This window comes from Zootermopsis nevadensis, unplaced genomic scaffold (assembly GCF_977971745.1).
Source record: "Zootermopsis nevadensis isolate Lab colony 2312 unplaced genomic scaffold, Znev_1.0 Znev_ptg000010l, whole genome shotgun sequence".
Lineage (NCBI taxonomy): Eukaryota > Metazoa > Arthropoda > Insecta > Blattodea > Termopsidae > Zootermopsis > Zootermopsis nevadensis.
In genome coordinates, this window is record NW_028259142.1 from 2,916,354 (window position 1) to 2,938,186 (window position 21,833).

A 21,833-nucleotide genomic window follows, 5' to 3' on the forward strand; every position below is an offset into this window, starting at 1 on the left:
TACGATCAGAATTTTTCATAAATCTATCAAGTTTAGTCCAAATCTGATCAGTAATTCGAAAGCTAATAACATACGGATAGTTTAATATAAACCCATCGTGGGTTTATTTTTATGTATCTTATGCAAAATATACTTATTTAACGCAACATACTTTAAAGGGTCTTACTCATAACTCAATAAATTAATGTTTAGAACAAAACTTCATGTTTCGTCATTTCTGAGAGATCAGAATTGATAAGATACGGAACATCTTGACAAACAATCTTTGTCAGCTCTTCTCAGTACTCCGTACACGGTCTTTCAAGATGTAATATTCTCATGTAAATTAAACAGTTAATACGAAAAAAAAACACCAACTTCTTTTATTCATAATAAACTGTTAATACTTTATCAAAATATATTCATAATCCGGTACAGCGTTAACAAAATAAAAATCCAATTTTTCACGCAGTAAATTGTAGATACATTATCATAAGTCCAAATATATTTACAGATTGGTATAGCGTCGGTAAACACTCACTAAAATAAATGGCAGAATTTCTGTGGTGGTTAATTCGCTGTTCCACTGGATACGTCGTAATTAAAGTATCAGGAGCAGTAAGGGACGCTGAGCAAAACAACAACAACAACAACAACAACAACAGAGGCTTGTAATCGACAGGTGGAGTGGGAAGCCCCGAGCTTTGTCTTAATTCTTCGCGATCGGCCCTGAAAAGGACCATGAGGACAAAAGAGACTCTGTTACAGACAGCGTCACGACCGATTAAGTTCGAGTATAAATCAAATTATATGTACGTAATAATCCCTGAGGGAGATGACTCTTTATTTCACAGATGAACGTGCCCACAGCAACGCGATAACAGCCCAAAACTTCTCTACATCTTACGTGTCAGTGGGAAATCCAATATCACCACGAACAACCAGCATCTCGGTCTGAATACGGTTAATAAAGTTAACGTACCAAGATCAGTAAAGTCAGTCTTGAGAATATTTAAGAATTCAGTTCGTACCTCAAAGAAAACACAAGCCATAACCATTACAAGGATCAGTTTTCAATGCTGTTTAAGGATATAATCGCTGTTTATTCTAAGAATCATATGAACCGATTAGCACAATCTGTGGGTAAAAACCCAAAACTATTCACTGTTAAACCAGGTATTCACTGCCAGGTTGTAACTGGTTAATAACTAACATGACCGCCAACCTTTCTTCAACGCCAAAATAAAGTTTTATCTCATTACAACAGAATTTATATTAATTTATATAAATAAATGTCACCGTACAAAACCTATTTAATGATTAACAGAAATTATTATTCATAACAACAGTCACAGCTATGGAACCAAGGCTTCCCTGATCACACACTGAAAGCAAAACTTGTTAGGAATACTCAACTCCACCGATGGCGTTACAGAGCACCCTTTTTTTTCTCCCTTGGGAATACTGTGCAAGAAATATAAAATTTAAAGTCTTCTGCACTTAGATAATCACCACGCTATACAGTAATATAGGGGACTGGAGGTGTAGTTCCACACATTCTTATCCTGGATTCAAGATGGAGGTGAGTGGCTAGCTTCACTCCGCCCGCCTGTACCGCGTTACTCTAGAAGAATGAACTCGGGTACCCAATGGACAGGCTGAGATGCGAGTCGATTTTGTTATCAAATTAAATTACTTGAATGTTACATACTTTCAAGCAAAATCAAGCTGGGGTTTTCTGTGTTTTCATTTTCAGTAATGTTCACAGGGGAAAATTGTATCAGAAACAATCCAGCGTCAGATTCACTTCACTTTTCTCCCCATAAAGGCGACTGAACTAATTAATAAAGTACTCGTTGCTGAAAGCGCACCTGGGAACGGGGAAAAGCGGATGGCATATAATGCCTTGTTTGCTGGTTGGGAAAAAGAAACTTATAACGGAGCTCATATCAGCGTTCTGGAACGCTCAAAACGTGATTCAAAATGTCTCACATCTGTGCCCTAACTACGAGGTGCGATCGGAAAGTTTCAAGACTGTGTCAATAGCGGGCGAACCGGATGTAGTACGAGATTCTGCCGCTAGGGGGTGCGGCCTACATTCATAGTGAATCAGTGTGCCAGCCGGCATCATCGAATTAGAATTTGTTTCTTAGTTACGGGCGTTTTGGTAGTGCATTACACCGACCCTCCTGCGATTTCGGAATGGCGTGTGCATCAAATTTTGCCAAAGACTCGCCAAAACGGCTACGGAAACCTATGAAATGCTAAAGCAAGCATTTGGGGAGTCCGCAATGGGTCGTGCACAAACTTTTGTGTGGCATTCACGTTTTAAAAATGGCCGAACCTCTGTCGATGATGACGAGCGTTCTGGACGACCATCTTCGAGCACAACGCCCGAAAATGTTACGAAGATTCGGCAGGCCATTCACGAAGATCGACGTCGTACCATCAACGACTTGTGCGACATTGTTGGGATAGGCTATGGGACCTGTCAGCTGATTCTAAAGGAAGAACTCCACATGCGACGCATCCTGTCTGAGGACCAGAAGCAGAATCGACTTCTCGTTTGTCAGGAGCTCAAAGATCTTGCAAGAACCGACCCCAACTTCCTTTCTAAGGTTTCCTCTTCCCAAAGATGAAAATTCAGCTAAAGGGAAGGAGATTTGAGACGATAGAAGAGATTCAGGCAGAATCGCAGATGGTGCTTGACAGGCTGACAAAGAAAGATTTCCAGGGATGCTTCCAGGCTTGGCAGCGGCGCTGGGATCGTTGTGTTCACTCCCAGGGGAACTACTTCGAGGGTGATGGATGAATTTAATACCTGAGATAAGTGTACGGGTTTTTATACGCGCAGTCTTGAAACCTTTCGATCGCACCTCGTACATCAAATTTAATCTGAATCAGATAAACTGAAGAGATACTGAAACAGACGGTAGAAGAATATTCTTCAAAACGTTGGCAGCAGTGGCCAAAAAGAATACACTCTGTCTTCAGATTTAAGAAGCCCTGTTATATCAGTGATCTAGCAACAGAGATAATCAAGGGATGACAGCATCTGGGGCCCAGATTATTTAATGTCTTAAAATAAAGGAGTTCTCACCTGGGGATCAGGTGGATGGAGTGCGAACGTGACCAATCACCTATTTCCGAGGTAAATGCTTACGTTTTTCCTCCATGCCACCCTACAAGCCTTATGGCGTGATGCAGACACTGAGGGAAACTTTACTTCCATTTCCCCTAACAAAATTAGTCAAAATTCCCAATGGAATCACTTCATTTGAGCGTGCGACTGCGGGTAATAGGCCTGCGAGCGTTTTGGTTCATTGCAACGACAATTAATTTCGATAATGTCTTAAAGTACGTAGAAGCCTTGTGGTTTTTAGTCTTGGTTCATTAAAAACGTTGTCAGTCACTGATACTCGCACACAGTCAAGAGACAGAATTATTAAAGAAATTGGAAAGAATGTGGAAACACGCGGTCGTGGCCTAATTTAAGTCAGACATTTATATGGAGAGACTGAGGAAAACCTGTCAGTACCGGCGTCCTCCGGGCCGAGATTTTAAACCTGTCTGATTTCTCTCCGAAAGAGTATTTATCTTCTCAAGAAAGGCTGTTTTCCATGGAGTCAGTTATTCGGAGGAAAAAACGCACATCCGCGCGAAGAGGTCTTTGAACACGACCCCGGTCGAACTACCGAGAAAAGCAGTTGTGAGCCGATGTTCGTGCACGGGAGCGTAAACCGCATTCAGATCGTAATTACAGCAAAAAAGAGACGCAATTCTGCCTAGCCCCAGTTGTTGCAGGTGGTTAAAACAAGATGAACGCGATGTGAGCACTGGATCGTGACGAAATCCGGGTTCAGCCATGGCCACAGGTAAGAGCAACATTTCAAAGCCGTTTCCATCTCTAATCAGTAGCGGTTCGTGAGTCTTGAGCGGTGGTAGAACTGAGCAAAGGGAAATACTCAGAATAGTTTTAAAACACATAACAATTTAGATAAATGAAAGTAAATTTACATCACGAGAAAACCAAAATGTGCTCGAAGATGTTTTAACTATTTGTAAGTCCGAAAGCGGGCGGCTATGATTTTTTACATCACGTTTTTCATTCAAATACAGTTCAGAAAAAGTAATTTGCTGTAACTAAGATGCACTGTGTTGTCTACTATTTCATCTCTGGTATGTTTATTTTACTTTCCTTATAATATTATTTATTTATTTAATTGTTTTCTATATTCATCCATATTCTTTAATGTTTCTTTGAATCATTTACTTCAGAGACCGATGTAAACATCAAAAGCATCACTTCAAACAATAAAGTTGATCCATTATATGAAAATATCTGGACACGACCTCCAAAAAACTACACTACAAAAAACTTTAAAAAATTGTAATTGAGTTTTAAATTTAATATAATTTTACACCTGATGATGGTTTAATAAAACCGAAACATGTTGTAACTGTTCCAACTGTAAATCGATTATTCGATATGGAATACAGAATGATATTTTAATTATTTTAATTATCTTATTTTAAATACATTGTGATTTGACGGAATAACCAAATAACTTAATTCTAATTTAATAAATCACAATATGACGCAACTACACTATTTTAAGATACACTTAATTTACTCATTATCATTATTAGAACAAAAAATAATCAACACACAGAATTATTGAACACTCATCAACAATAACCACGAAACAGTTTGTGATACAGAAACCAGTCTAAAACACGTGGTAACAGGCAAGCGTGTTTACTATAAGCTGGCTGCGGGGACTGCAGCCCCGATACGCACTGTACCAGTGAAATGCCCCTCACTCCACAACCCGCCGCGCACCCTAATTTTGACCGGCTAGCCGCGCTGAAATCCTTGCAGCCGGAAGATAGCCCCGTTCTACTTCGCACACGTCGAACGTGTACCTACTATCAGTTCATCCGATTAGTTGATAATGACAACGTAAGGGGCAATATTAAAATAATGATATAGAGGAAATAAGGTGTTACAAATTATATAAACACAAAACAAACAAAAATTTAAATTTTTGAAAAATTATAGGGGGGGGGGGGGCTGAAGCCCTGCAGCTCTTATGGGCAGGCCGCTACTGTAACCTAACCTAACCCAAATGCAATCTAATCCAATGTAACTTATCCCAATCAAACTTAAACGAATCCAAAATAACCGACCCGCATAGGATCAAACCCACCACAGCTTAAGAATTTCCAAATAACATTCCAGGACTTCTCCAAGATTTCCCCAGGACATCTCGAGGATTCCTCCAGGACTTCTCCAGAATTTCTCCAGCAATACTCCATGACAATAAAATTTCCGCATAACGTCTCCAGGATTTCTCCGACATTACTCTAGGACGTTTCCAGAATTTCTCCAGGAATTTTCCTGGAATTTCCAGGATTCTAAAGCACTTGTCCAAGACATCCCCACGACCACCCGATGAACACGATATAAATTCTCCAGTATAACCCAACCCATTGTTAAACGACAACCTTATATAACCTACCCTTAACTTATCTATCTTAACTAAACCTAACATAACCTAACCCAACCTAATCCAATGTAATGGTTAGCTTTACACTGAACGTCGCTGTATGTTTCCGAAACTACATTCCAGGTCAATCAGATATAGATTTTATCCTGAAGGTATCCGATCAAATCTCACTCACAGTACACGCAACCTTGACAGGCTCAGACCATAAAACAGATCAACACTGTCCTCCATATTATTAAAAATTCGTCAGCGAAATTTCAGGACGACGATGTACACCAGAGTAATGAAGCTCAGAACAGGAGTCAATGGCGGATTCCTGTGAAAAACGTAACGAACCTCCGGGTAGCATGAACAGTGACGAATTTATTAACCAACTGAGCAACTATCATTTTATCAAGAAAGTCGCAGCCGAGTGGTAGCACTTCGGCTCCGTACTGTGGACGTCTCTGCTTTAAATCTAGTCCCAGAAATTGGTTACCTTATATCGTAAATCAGATACTGTTAACGCCTTAATGCAAAGTGTTGTACCAGATGATTTACCATTCACTTAGTACACATTCTGAGCACAGTCATGTCATTATAAAACAACGTTTTTGGAATAATAATTCTGGTTCTGTATTTTGGCAAAAAAGGTGGGGAACGGGAAGACAAAAATCTATCTCTTGGGCCCCCTCGTTGAACAGCCTCAAACCTGGACCATTAGCCATCTCACCCTTGTACAATTGTACCTTCTTTGGGGTAAGGACTGAACTGAACTCCGGGCTTCAAAGGATTAATGATAATAGTATGGACTAATAATTATGGCTGTGAACAACTGTGAAGCTTAATTAACAACGTTAAGTCAAAAACTAGGACGCGACTCACCAGTGGCGCCTAGAAGGACGCGTTCACATGGCAACAACGGGAATTAAACCTCAAAGACTACTTAAGGAAAAATAAGTGTCCAATATCTCACTAATGACTGATTTTGTAACAGAAAATGAGTCACATTTCAACCTCTTTCCAACACCGGTCTGAAGTATCATTTTAATAACCTGCCAAGGCGCTTCAATAACCTATCCTCATTTATAACCCCGCGGAAAGAGACGATGAATTTAGTCTTGAAAAAGCTGAGAACCCCTGGTTCACAGCATAATTCCCACACAGACTACCGCGTGACAAATCCGCGGAGAAAAACTTTCTGACTATCGCGCCACACTGATAGGGTATTTGAAATTGGGGGGGGGGGGGTTCCTCAAAATTTAGACAAGTACATCCATTACCGGAATAAAAGGACAGAGAAAACTTACAGGAAGAGGTCGAGGGTCAGTGCACGAACAGAAATGACCCTAGATATGCTGTTATGTGTTCAGTGGATACGGTGTGTAACAACCACCATTCTTTCCCTACGTGATCGAATATAAGGTTATGTCCATGCTACAAGCATCAGTTTAACGACAATGACGTGTCTTTCCTTGGTTCAGGATTTGTGTAAAAAAGGGACGAACCCTTCCCTCGTTCGAAGTCGCAAGACAAGAAAACAGCGAATTTCTATGCTTCTTAGAGCTGTCCATTAGTCTTCCAGTTTCAGGAAGGAAGCAGGCGGGAAGATTTCAAGTGTTAGGGAAACAAAGTCCCATTTTCTTACATGTAAATGAAATCGTGGATACATGGAGCAGGTAAGAAATGCGTTAAAAGTTTTGGTTAAAAACTATGAAGGAGAAAGAGATCAACCCTGAAGCTGGGTCAAGAGTTCATGTTTCATTTTGGTATATGATAACAAAATTTTTACGAGAAGAAACTTTTTTTATATTTAGTTGTAACGATATCGTAACACTGGCCTGGCGTCGCTTAGACCAGTATTACCCGAAAGTGGAGGACGATGCATTTACCTGACAGGAAAATAAAAACAAGTACTCCCTATCAGGCCCCAAACTCATAATGCTCAAGATGGACTTCCTGATTTCGACTATTTCAAGTAAGGACAGTAATTCCTGCAAGAGAGAAAAAGTTAGGAACCCTGTAACAAGTCTATCTCTCTCTTTGGGTATTCCATCTCACAGTTGACAAAAACATGGCGCTTATTGGAAGCTACCAAATAGCACAAGATTGTACAGAGTGATTCAAAAGTGTCTGTCCTTGTACGTGAACCACCTAGTACACATCACTTCCAGCAATCGTTCTTCCAGAAACAAAGGGACTTCTGAATCACTCTGTATATAAGTTACGTATATGTTTACGTAAGTTCCAATTTTCAGTCATATTTTAGTGGTTCTTCTCAGATCCCAAGGCAAATGCCGAGATGGCCCCTTTGCTGAACCTTGAAACTAAACTTTCAATCATCAGCCAGATGAATCCACATACAGTTCTTTCAGGTAAATCTAAAAATACTCTCATCTACGCCACGGTCTACCAAGTGGTCACTTATTTCAGGTTTTCAAACAAAAATTTTGGATAAAATTATCAACTCCCCATGCGTGCTAAATAATCTGGCCATGTTATTAATATGTTTAACCAACCTAATTAAATGGCGTATTTGGTGAAGGGTACAAATTGTGAAGCTTCTCATCATCGTAGGTTGCCAGTTTGTATTTCTGCCACGCGTCGAACCACGGCCGTCGGAAACCGACTGGGTGCATGAAACGGTGAAGTGACGTGTTTTACACAAAATATAAATTTGTGGCATACTTAACTTCTTGATTGGTGTGTAAAAAATCTCTATACAAAGCAGAGTTAAATAGAAATTTTGTTCTTCCAAGGTTTAAATAAGAGAATGTTATAGCTGCTTCTTTTGAACCCAGCTCATGAAAAAAGAACGTTTGTAAGTCATTTTTAATCTATATAGCCTCCTCACCTTTCAGAGTGTGAAAAGTTGTCTAAAAACGAAATTAAATTTCGTTATCTCGACGCAGGAAGGAGAGACGTCAGGAAATAAAAAATATTATACAAGACAGACGGAAAAAAAAAAAAAAGTTTTACACCGTCTGAGTAACAAGTTCCTTTGACAGAAAGTCACAGAGTTCACGGAAAACTCTGTGCTACTCTTTCACTCGACAAAAAAAGTGGAAAGCAGAACGAAAAGTGGGGAATACAACGCAGAGGAATTATTCGGAATTAACGACAAACATCTTGGTACAGTGGTCACTCGGGACGTTTGGGTTTCAAGGTCGGCCCGGAGACACGATATCCTCAGCCTCCCCCCCAGGCAGACGCTGAATGGGGCATTAAACCAGGCTATGATTGTTTCCTTCCAAAATTCTTTCCAATTCTCAATTCATTAATTATCTTATCACTAGAAGCAAAAATACGATCTACTGACGTCGTTAAATAAACCATAAATAAATTCTCAGTACGGACTACTTGATGGGTGAGGCATATAGTACGCATGTGGAGTATGAGAATTGAGTACAAAATTTTTGGTTGGAAACCCTGAAGGGAGACTACTAGGAAGACCTAGGCGTAGATGGGGGTTATTAAATAAGGTCTAGGGGCGTGAATTGGATTCAGCTGGCTCAGGATAGGAATCGGTAGCGGGGCATTATGAAAATAGTAATCACCTTTAAATATTCTAAAAAAAAATGTAGAACTTTACTTCACTAACTGAGTCTACTATTCGCTTCTTATGAAGAAAATTTGGTACACTGTATAAGTTCAGGGTAATTTCTTAGATGCTCAGCGAAGTCCCTGCCTACATCTTCGGTTTTTATATTCACCCGAAGCGTTGCTGAAACTACCAGGTATAAATTTCATGGATTAGACTGTTTCCCCACCACTTATTAGCCGCTCTCAGGTGGTCTAGAAATTTATCGCCTTTTATGAAACCTTAAAGTTCACGGCGTTCACAAGAGCTCGCAACCTGGTCCTATAATGAATCACTACAACCCCAGACTACACCATTCATCTTACGATCCATCCTACCCTCCCATCCACGTCTATGTCTACTCAGTGGTCCCTTTCCTTCAAGTTTTCGAACGCCCAACTCATCCTTCTTAATTTAATATTAAAATTTTCGGCGAAGAATACAAATTATGACTTCTTCCATCTTAGGTTAGAATATTCTCGTCAGCGCCCTGTTCTCAGGCACCGTCAGTCTGTGTTCTTCTATTTAGGTAAAAAAAAGCGAGATTTCATACTTGAGCAATACGAACCAAAATTAAATTCGGTCGACAACTTAAGAGTTTAAACCCCAAACACCAAAATTTGTAGAAATCCGACCTGTAAAACACAAAATTAGTAGTAATTTCTATCAACAGATTTCAGTCAAGACGAAGGAATAAATCGAATAAATATACATCTTGAAGATATCCGTCTTCTGGGTTATTGCGCTGTGTAGTCTGGTCGATGTTAACCAACGTTTCATCGCCCTGATGACGGAGGCAGTATGACCTCTGAAACGTTGGTTAACATCGACCAGACTACACAGCGCAACAACCCAGAAGACGGAAATCTTCATACTCTGATGACGGAGGCAGTATGACCTCTGAAACGTTGGTTAACATCGACCAGACTACACAGCGCAACAACCCAGAAGACGGAAATCTTCATACTCTGATGACGGAGGCAGTATGACCTCTGAAACGTCGGTTAACATCGACCAGACTACACAGCGCAACAACCCAGAAGACGGAAATCTTCATACTCTGATGACGGAGGCAGTATGACCTCTGAAACGTCGGTTAACATCGACCAGACTACACAGCGCAACAACCCAGAAGACGGAAATCTTCATACTCTGATGACGGAGGCAGTATGACCTCTGAAACGTTGGTAAACATCGACCAGACTACACAGCGCAACAACCCAGAAGACAGAAATCTTCATACTCTGATGACGGAGGCAGTATGACCTCTGAAACGTTGGTTAACATCGACCAGACTACACAGCGCAACAACCCAGAAGACAGAAATCTTCATACTCATCGCTGTGAAAACCTCAAGTCTTACAAATATACATCTTGTCTTAAATAACAGAACATGGTTATCATGCGAATTCAAATGAAAGCAACAGTTGATCCATGCATTGTTAACTAACTAACTAACTAACTTCTGATCAGTGCTCTGGCGAGGGGCACAGTATGCAAACAATCATCTCAGTGACACGTTACAATAAACCTGGACGGAGATAAAGTTGATTAAATCTAGGGCAGGGCGGACTCTGTTCGTATCGGTCGATCGCAAAACTTATGATTAGAAACGGAAAGATTCCAGCCACTGGAATGGAAACAAACAGCGACCCTATAAACAGCGGGCGATTTTCCAATTGAAACGTTACGACTGCGAAGGGAAATTGACTCTTCCTTCGCTATTAGCACAGAGACCAGGACATTAAAACGAAAACCACTGGCACGGAAGGAGTAAGTAGCGTCTCAATTGTTAGGAAACAACATCCACTGTCTCAAAAAGCTTAATTTACTCGCAATAGGTTTTATGGTCTGTGAGTAATGGATTTATTCCAACGTTACAGAAAATAAACATCCCCCCTCAGCAGAAAACGCAATTATTCCACAGCAGCGAGCCCAAAAATGTAAACAGACACTAGGTGACCTTCGGTTTTCTCTTAGGGGTTATGGCGCCGTGTAATAGTAGTAAAGGTTTCCGACGTTTCGGTAAAAAAACATACTGCCTCCATATTCGGTGTACAAGTGACTAATCCTTCATAAATAACATACAGGATATTATGAATATGCGTAGATCCTTATTTTGTTCCTGGAGTTTCAAATTCCTTGCTTCTTTGATCCTTAAATGGATTCTTTCCTTTTTTATCGCAGACCCACAAACCATCTCACATTCGATCTCATTACTTCGCTTCGTACTTGTCGATTATCGTATCACGTATTTATATTTTATTTAGTGTTCTGTCTGACGACAGGTCCATATGAACAGGATCCTTCCATCCTTTTCTCGGACTGGGACCTGTTCATATACGTTCTTGGCAGATGATCCAGAAGTGGTTTGCCATTGCCTTCTTCTGTGTGTGAATGGAGTAATTGTTGGGATGCCACGGAGGAAAACTCCGTGTTGCCTAGACCACGGCCTTGCCCAACACAAGTTATAAATTCGGGCACGTATAAGCTTAGTTTATTACTGAAACGACATTAACCAATGACAACAGATTTCGCGTTCTTTGATGTCTTCTGGAAATCTGACAGAAAGTGGCCGACGTTTCAGACGCGCTTACTGCCTCAAACAGGGCAAGTAGGCAGTAAGAACTTCTGAAACATCGGTCAACTCATAGCAGATAACACGGCGCAAAATCCAAAAAGAAAAGTCATCTTCAATTACGATACTATTATCAGACCCCGGAGCGTACATGGATTGATTTGAAGACGTGAAATAGGTTGGGCAGATTCAGAACACGGTCGAATACTGGGGGTGTTGTGTCAGTGGTTTTGAGCTTTCGGTTTCCATGACAACAAGACGCGGACTTATTTTTGTACCCATAAGTTTGGAGCCACAAAGGCAACGACTCTGCTAACAAACCGAGATCTAAGACCATTAACAACCCCACGTCTCGACAAGATTCTTATATCTGTTCAAAATTAAAAACAAACTAACTTGCATGAGAAAGCAAGGATATTCTAAAGTGAACGTGAAAGAGATACATAATTATCGTGGACACTGAAGTTTACAAATAAAAGCTAAAAGAACTGGGCGACACAGCTTCATTATTTCTGTCGAGACTCAGCTGCAATAAAAAGGATGGAAATTATAAGTCCTCGGGATAGGAAGCAAAATTTAACTGCTTACATTAAACAAACGAGAAGCGTATTTTTTTCCACAATCTAAGCGCACAGCCTGCATCTATTAACTTATTTATAGTTTATGTAACAACACATCCTGCTACTCAGACTTCATGGCGTCTAACGACAGAATGATTAATTAATTAAAAAGAATACGTAAGGATGTAGCAGTATCGAAATTTAAGGTAATGTCCCTGTGTTTGCCTCAAGCTGGTTAGCCAGGCTCCGGACCGAGATTTTAATCTGGGGCCCCCCGAATAAAACACTGGAGCTGTAAGCTCTCGACGCCGACGTTAGGAATATTATTATTTATTTAGTGTTCTGTCTGACGACAGGTCCATATGAACAGGATCCTTCCATCCTTTTCTCGGACTGGGACCTGTTCATATACGTTCTTGGCAGATGATCCAGAAGTGGTTTGCCATTGCCTTCTTCTGTGTGTGAATGGAGTAATTGTTGGGATGCCACGGAGGAAAACTCCGTGTTGCCTAGACCACGGCCTTGCACAACACAAGTTATAAATTCGGACACCGCCGGGAATCGAACCCGAGACCCCAGGATTACAAGGCCTACATTAAATGTAATCCCGCATACAGACTTAAATTTTTAAGGTACGTTTTATTACATGTATTAAAGGGGGGTTGAAACTCATATAAATCTTAACATTTAAGATTTCCAACCGCGACAAACGAAATTCACTAACGGGGATTTCTAAGCTGCAGTATTAAACATGAAACCCTTACCATGGAAGGTGTACGCTGCCAATTATACATTTCTTGTATTAGCATTAAGGCACTAAGCATCAGGCAGGCAGCTGGTCGAAATCAGTAGCTATCTAGAAAGATAACTAGAGAAACGCTGATTTCTCTTTGAGGTACGGACTGAACAGATGTATATTATTTGGACGATCTTCGACATTAACGGGGTTACAGACCTAACGAGCCACTCCAGACCCCCGAAGGCGTAACGTTTGGGAAACTCAGACCCTCCAGATCGGAAAGTTAGATCTGGAAATTATCAGAGGGCGAACCACATCTGTCGACAGTGTGATTATGTGTTTGTATGTTTACATTTGAGCATCTGAAGGTTTATATTACGAGTTTTTCAAACTTCCTGCGGGCGATATAGAAACTTTTCGATTGCTATTTTTACCGCTGTCCCCCTGAACCAAATCCTGTTAAAAGATGCTGTGTTACACAGCCAAAAGCACGTTTTACACAAAAGGCCGAACACAGAAACACCTTAACAAGCACAGGAGCGTGTAAGCATACTTGGAATAGGCTTTCCAAAAGCATTATTTTCTGTTGCCAAGGAAACCAATAGCGCAGCAAATTTTCTTCTCAATCGGACGCTTACAATGCTGAAGCTATCAGACAATTTATGGAGCCCAGAGACAACTTGTTTTCACCGTGTTTTGTTCCCATACGTACTAAGTGATCTACCTATCTAACCATCATTGATTTGATCAACCTAATAATATTCCCCTTTTATGAAGAGAGCAAATGGTGATTTGAGTCTGAGTTGCTGTTTAACTTTTATGAATTTATACGTCGAAAATGAATTCTTGCCGGAGTAAAGCTGCTGTCAATCACTTCAGCGTTCAATGTTCTAGTTTCACGACGGTGCATATTTCAGTATTCTGATAACTGATCACCATTACGTATAAACAAACTGAGTCTCCACTCCATTAGTAAAATAAACAGTCAATGTAATAAAATATTCGTGCATTGTCTAACAAACATCCCAGTCAAATTAAAAACCAAACAGTACAATCGGAATGCATGACTGACCCAAGGAACGCGAACATTCGTACATCTGTTAATTTATGTCAAATAACGCTCTTCCTCAAGCAGCCTCTTCCCCGAAATTAAATCCAGAGTCAAGCCTGAGAACAAGACGCAGAGGAAAACATTTGGACCTAAAAGAGACCAAGAAACAGAAGGCTGGAGAATTTAGCATGTCCTCTTCATGTAATACTATTTATTTAGTGTTCTGTCTGACGACAGGTCCATATGAACAGGATCCTTCCATCCTTTTCTCGGACTGGGACCTGTTCATATACGTTCTTGGCAGATGATCCAGAAGTGGTTTGCCATTGCCTTCTTCTGTGTGTGAATGGAGTAATTGTTGGGATGCCACGGAGGAAAACTCCGTGTTGCCTAGACCACGGCCTTGTCCAACACAAGTTATAAATTCGGGCACCGCCGGGAATCGAACCCGAGACCCCAGGATTACAAGGCCAGCGTTCTAACCGCTAGACCACCTCATCTTATTATTATTTAGTGTTCTGTCTGACGACAGGTCCATATGAACAGGATCCTTCCATCCTTTTCTCGGACTGGGACCTGTTCATATACGTTCTTGGCAGATGATCCAGAAGTGGTTTGCCATTGCCTTCTTCTGTGTGTGAATGGAGTAATTGTTGGGATGCCACGGAGGAAAACTCCGTGTTGCCTAGACCACGGCCTTGTCCAACACAAGTTATAAATTCGGGCACCGCCGGGAATCGAACCCGAGACCCCAGCATTACAAGGCCAGCGTTCTAACCGCTAGACCACCTCATCTTATTATTTATTTAGTGTTCTGTCTGACGACAGGTCCATATGAACAGGATCCTCCCCTCCTTTTCTCGGACTGGGACCTGTTCATATACGTTCTTGGCAGATGATCCAGAAGTGGTTTGCCATTGCCTTCTTCTGTGTGTGAATGGAGTAATTGTTGGGATGCCACGGAGGAAAACTCCGTGTTGCCTAGACCACGGCCTTGCCCAACACAAGTTATAAATTCGGGCACCGCCGGGAATCGAACCCTAGACCCCAGGATTACAAGGCCAGCGTTCTAACCGCTAGACCACCGTGGCTATCATGTAATACTAGGTTGATCAAATTCAGGAGGATTACTTGGGCAAGGCATATACCATGTATGGAAAAAACGATAAATGAATTTTGGTATGGAAATCTGATGGTAAGAGATAATTTGAGAAACTTGGGTGTAGATGGAAAGGCGACCTAAAACGTATTTTAAAATGGTGGACATGTCGACTGAATCAATCTCGGCTGAAGGCGGACCCTTGCGAAAACGTCAATGTAACTTTTGGTTCCATAAGAGACCGGAAATTCCTTGACCAGCTACGCGACAAACAGCTCGTCAATAAGGACTGTGCTCCACAGAGGTACGGAACAGAGATTCTTGTAGGTGTTTTGAGATCTGACGTCGTGTGGACTTGTAGGGTGGTACCAAAGTTCCAGAGAAACATGCAGCCTCCATTTTCAGGATATACCCTGTTCATCAGGTAGTGGTCGAACTGAATCTGCTAATCACTTGCCTTTCGCATTTTAGCGTACTCCATTTCCAATGTTCTTCGCTCTGTTGTTAGTGTATTGTTGATTCTCACACAGACTTTCAATTGTTCATTGCTTGTCTCAAAGTTGTCTGTTGTTAGAAGCGAATCGTTCATATACTTGCCAGTCACCCGGTAGTTATGTTGTTGTTGTTATAAGGACTGATGCCAAGTGCACTGTACCGAACAATGAGTCAGACTGCAAAGAACTTGTGCAACGAACATTCTTCCACGTCTAGTCAGAGAAATGAACAGGATTTCCTGCGTTACTTTGTACTGCGTTATCTGCCCTACATGTCTTCGTATCGAGCAGACCTTGGGTTTGAATCTCGACAGTCATGTCACGTTTCCGCGTGTTTCAGAGTTCACACGCAAATGCAGTGCACACAGACTTCCCTATCAATCATCCAGAATCCTTCTTGTGTAACTCGCTTCGTATAGTGATAACTGTTCTGAAAAGGTTAAAGTTATTCATATTGTTTTTATAAATAAAACAACAAAGAATAGGTCGCGCAAAGTTGTTTCCAGTCTTCGTGTACTGAATAAATAATAAACACGTCAACAGATTTTAAATGTTTTTTCTTTTGTGCTGAAAAATGCAAACATGGCGACAGCGCGAAGATCAGAGATTATGTTGGGACAGGTAGTGAAAATTTATTCTAATGCACAATTTTCGCACAAACAGAGCACTGAATTCTGTGATCTCTACTTATAAAAAACCAGTGTGCATTATGTCTGCCCGGGAAGCTCACCTGCAACTTTACGTGGACGGAAGAGGCCCCGATTAAATTCAAAAGTGAAAATTATTTTCTGTATTCGCGTTCCTTACCCTTCGCCGTTTCGAACCCCTATTTCTCTCCCAACTTTTCCCCGCATTCCTGTCGCAACTTTGATCATCCACACCATAAGTATTTTATTTATTTATTTAGTGTTCTGTCTGAAGACAGGTCCATATGAACAGGATAATTCCATCCTTTTCTCGGACTGGGACCTGTTCATATACGTTCTTGGCAGATGATCCAGAAGTGGTTTGCCATTGCCTTCTTCTGTGTGTGAATGGAGTAATTGTTGGGATGCCACGGAGGAAAACTCCGTGTTGCCTAGACCACGGCCTTGCCCAACACAAGTTATAAATTCGGGCACCGCCGGGAATCGAACCCGAGACCCCAGGATTACAAGGCCAGCGTTATAACCTCTAGACCACCTCATCTTATTTTTATTTAGTGTTCTGTCTGACGACAGGTCCATATGAACAGGATCCTTCCATCCTTTTCTCGGACTGGGACCTGTTCATATACGTTCTTGGCAGATGATCCAGAAGTGGTTTGCCATTGCCTTCTTCTGTGTGTGAATGGAGTAATTGTTGGGATGCCACGGAGGAAAACTCCGTGTTGCCTAGACCACGGCCTTGCCCAACACAAGTTATAAATTCGGGCACCGCCGGGAATCGAACCCGAGACCCCAGGATTACAAGGCCAGCGTTATAACCTCTAGACCACCTCATCTTATTTTTATTTAGTGTTCTGTCTGACGACAGGTCCATATGAACAGGATCCTTCCATCCTTTTCTCGGACTGGGACCTGTTCATATACGTTCTTGGCAGATGATCCAGAAGTGGTTTGTCATTGCCTTCTTCTGTGTGTGAATGGAGTAATTGTTGGGATGCCACGGAGGAAAGCTCCGTGTTGCCTAGACCACGGCCTTGCCCAACACAAGTTATAAATTCGGGGCACCGCCGGGAATCGAACCCAAGACCCCAGGATTACAAGGCCAGCGTTCTAACCGCTAGACCACCTCATCTTATTATTTAGTGTTCTGTCTGACGACAGGTCCATATGAACAGGATCCTTCCATACTTTTCTCGGACTGGGACATGTTCATATACGTTCTTGGCAGATGATCCAGAAGTGGTTTGCCATTGCCTTCTTCTGTGTGTGAATGGAGTAATTATTGGAATGCCACGGAGGAAAACTCCGTGTTGCCTAGACCACGGCCTTGCCCAACACAAGTTATAAATTCGGGCACCGCCGGGAATCGAATCCTAGACCCCAGGATTACAAGGCCAGCGTTCTAACCGCTAGACCACCTCATCTTATTATTATTTAGTGTTCTGTCTGACGACAGGTCCATATGAACAGGATCCTTCCATCCTTTTCTCGGACTGGGACCTGTTCATATACGTTCTTGGCAGATGATCCAGAAGTGGTTTGCCATTGCCTTCTTCTGTGTGTGAATGGAGTAATTGTTGGGATGCCACGGAGGAAAGCTCCGTGTTGCCTAGACCACGGCCTTGCCCAACACAAGTTATAAATTCGGGGCACCGCCGGGAATCGAACCCAAGACCCCAGGATTACAAGGCCAGCGTTCTAACCGCTAGACCACCTCATCTTATTATTATTTAGTGTTCTGTCTGACGACAGGTCCATATGAACAGGATCCTTCCATACTTTTCTCGGACTGGGACATGTTCATATACGTTCTTGGCAGATCATCCAGAAGTGGTTTGCCATTGCCTTCTTCTGTGTGTGAATGGAGTAATTATTGGAATGCCACGGAGGAAAACTCCGTGTTGCCTAGACCACGGCCTTGCCCAACACAAGTTATAAATTCGGGCACCGCCGGGAATCGAATCCTAGACCCCAGGATTACAAGGCCAGCGTTCTAACCGCTAGACCACCTCATCTTATTATTATTTAGTGTTCTGTCTGACGACAGGTCCATATGAACAGGATCCTTCCATCCTTTTCTCGGACTGGGACCTGTTCATATACGTTCTTGGCAGATGATCCAGAAGTGGTTTGCCATTGCCTTCTTCTGTGTGTGAATGGAGTAATTGTTGGGATGCCACGGAGGAAAGCTCCGTGTTGCCTAGACCACGGCCTTGCCCAACACAAGTTATAAATTCGGGGCACCGCCGGGAATCGAACCCAAGACCCCAGGATTACAAGGCCAGCGTTCTAACCGCTAGACCACCTCATCTTATTATTATTTAGTGTTCTGTCTGACGACAGGTCCATATGAACAGAATCCTTCCATACTTTTCTCGGACTGGGACATGTTCATATACGTTCTTGGCAGATCATCCAGAAGTGGTTTGCCATTGCCTTCTTCTGTGTGTGAATGGAGTAATTATTGGAATGCCACGGAGGAAAACTCCGTGTTGCCTAGACCACGGCCTTGCCCAACACAAGTTATAAATTCGGGCACCGCCGGGAATCGAATCCTAGACCCCAGGATTACAAGGCCAGCGTTCTAACCGCTAGACCACCTCATCTTATTATTATTTAGTGTTCTGTCTGACGACAGGTCCATATGAACAGGATCCTTCCATCCTTTTCTCGGACTGGGACCTGTTCATATACGTTCTTGGCAGATGATCCAGAAGTGGTTTGCCATTGCCTTCTTCTGTGTGTGAATGGAGTAATTGTTGGGATGCCACGGAGGAAAACTCCGTGTTGCCTAGACCACGGCCTTGCCCAACACAAGTTATAAATTCGGGCACCGCCGGGAATCGAATCCTAGACCCCAGGATTACAAGGCCAGCGTTCTAACCGCTAGACCACCGTGGCGGTATATCATAAGTATACACTTTTAAAATGTTTATGCCATAGAGTGTTGTCGCTAAGAACTTCATGGGCTCTGGCAACGCATAACACCCACATCGTCTTAAACAATATCATACTGAGTCCACCTGTGATTTACTTTCTGTTAGACTTTTATTCCTAATTCTAAACTGTACTGAATCATTAAAAACAGCATCGTTTGTGTAACAAATGTGGTAAACTTCCCTCAGAAATTTCAACAGGCAATAGACTTATTTTTTTTTTTTAATAATATCCAGTGGTCTCGGGATGTACGAAAGCGCCTGAAGAAATTGGAGCCACGTTAGCTCGTTCCCTTGATTCTATATTTCTGTAATTCATCTTGCGCTGAATTACAAACGAGAGTTGGATTGTAAATCGTAAGATAAACACGAGAAGTCTGTGAACACCGTGAATCACGCAAGATGCTCAAACTCATGATCTGCTGACAAATAGTGATCTATACATCTCTAGGTGTTATCGGCTTTTCGTTTGCCTTGATTAAATTCCGCGCAGAATGCCAATACAGTCTGGAGCCTGTTTCTGCTACAGTTGGGGCCAACACACGGTTTTTTTTACAGTAATATTAATAACAAGTTCACACAGACTCTACATCGAACGAGTTAGCTGGATAAAAAAAAATCCATCTGCTATGTACTGAGTTGTTATCAAAGTCGGATATCGGCGATCCTGGCAGGATTTTTTCCTCATTTAACCCTACGTTCTTTTTTTTTGTAAGCTCTCGTGACTCGTGTAATAAATAACCCACTGAAAATTCAACGGAACATCTAATTCGACGTTTCTCTTTACAGTTTATAGTGCACTTTAATTAATAATTCATCTTCAAACGCCAACACGAAGGTGAGACAGTACTAACGCATGCATATACAGTATCTGTGATAATTTCAGTGCCCCCCGGAGGTCAGTGTCCACATAAAACAAAGACTGCAATAAATTAACACGAAAGTCACACTCATCATTAAATCTATGTTCTGGAAACTAAAGAATGTAGGCTTAAAATCATGTTACTGTATAGGCAGGTTATCTTGGCAACCAAATTATAGAAAATCGGGGAAGAAGGTCTGGTAGAAATAATGCTTGTGGTACTGTGTGCAGTGACAATACCAGTACCAGCAGCTTCAACAAAGTAATTCACAGTAATAATAACAGTATACTCCACAGATGGTTTCTTAACAGTCAGTAGAAAGCCTGCTCACCCTGAAGATGGAAGCAGCAAGCACTTCTGAAACGTCGGTAAACTTCTACCAGACTACACGGCGCAGCTACCCAAAAGACAGCCATCTGTAAGATGAGATGTTTCTAAATGGCTGGTCGGAGGACCTTCAGGATGGATACTGACAACCAGCCAGCAGTCCGGCGACACACAATAATTAACTTCCCAGGGGACTCTTTTATTTCCCCGGCAAAGGTCATACTTTCATGTACACCAAGACCGAGCCTCGCAGAAAAACACAATCTAGCTACATCGACACTGCCAAACAGCTGTTCTTATGTGATTAAATATCGCTCTGACAGCCACATTTAACTCTGTCTTGTGGGCGTGTCATGTGAGATGCGCTAATTAACAACATAAGCATTGCCAACTACATCGCTCACATTCTCAAACATGTCTGCTGTCAGCCTCGTCAACAGTAAAGAACGCCTTCATGTATGCATAACCTGTGAGAACTAGCACTCTGACATCTAATTAAGGTCTTAAAAATCAACTATTAATCATATTTAACTCTTTCAAGCAGCGGTTATCAACTCGCAGACCGTCGCTGTTTCTTGTGGGGCCTGCGTGAATGTTGGTAACATTGTGAAAGCCTGTATGATTAAAAATGTTCACCGTGAAATAATCAGAATACAAAGATTTCTGTCTTCTGGGTTATTGCGCTGTGTAGTCTGGTCGATGTTAACCAACGTTTCAGAGGTCATACTGCCTCCGTCATCAGGGCGATGAATATTCATCGCCCTGATGACGGAGGCAGTATGACCTCTGAAACGTTGGTTAACATCGACCAGACTACACAGCGCAATAACCCAGAAGACAGAAATCTTCATATTCACCGCTGTGAGAACCTCAAGCCTTACAATCAGAATACATGTTTGTGGCATCAGTGTATATTGAAATGAATATTCATCGCCCTGATGACGGAGGCAGTATGACCTCTGAAACGTTGGTTAACATCGACCAGACTACACAGCGCAATAACCCAGAAGACAGAAATCTTCATATTCACCGCTGTGAGAACCTCAAGTCTTACAATCAGAATACATGTTTGTGGCATCAGTGTACCGCACGAATTCTGCAATGGATGCGAGTCCTAACGGGAACTGAACCTGATACTGAAAGATCTAATCAATTTAAAGTAGTGTCAAACATCTCGCTGTTAAAATACTGAGGAGTATGTGAACCTGATGATTACTGTCTTCTGAGATGTTGCGAACATGGCGTATTGACGTGTTCGGTCTCGAATATTGTTACTCGTAGTAAACAAGAAACTGTTGACAGGCGCAAAGCGTTTCTGCAAGTTCTACCCAACAAATAAAATCTAAAAAAAAGTATACTGATGTCATCAAAGTTTCCGTTTTAAACGGAACACACTGTATAAGTGAGAAATCGAAATTTGTTACGACCCCAATTTCGTCAACACTAGAAATGATGCCTGTAACTCTCTGGGCGCTGAGAGATGGACTTAAT

General features: G+C 41.8%; 1 protein-coding gene across 2 annotated transcripts in view; it reads right to left on the minus strand.

Annotated features, from left to right (window-relative positions):
• The window catches only part of LOC110831307 (LHFPL tetraspan subfamily member 6 protein-like), a 95,276-nt gene that overhangs the window by 72,275 nt on the left and 1,168 nt on the right, over positions 1 to 21,833 (minus strand). The gene's annotated exons all lie outside the window — the stretch shown is intronic.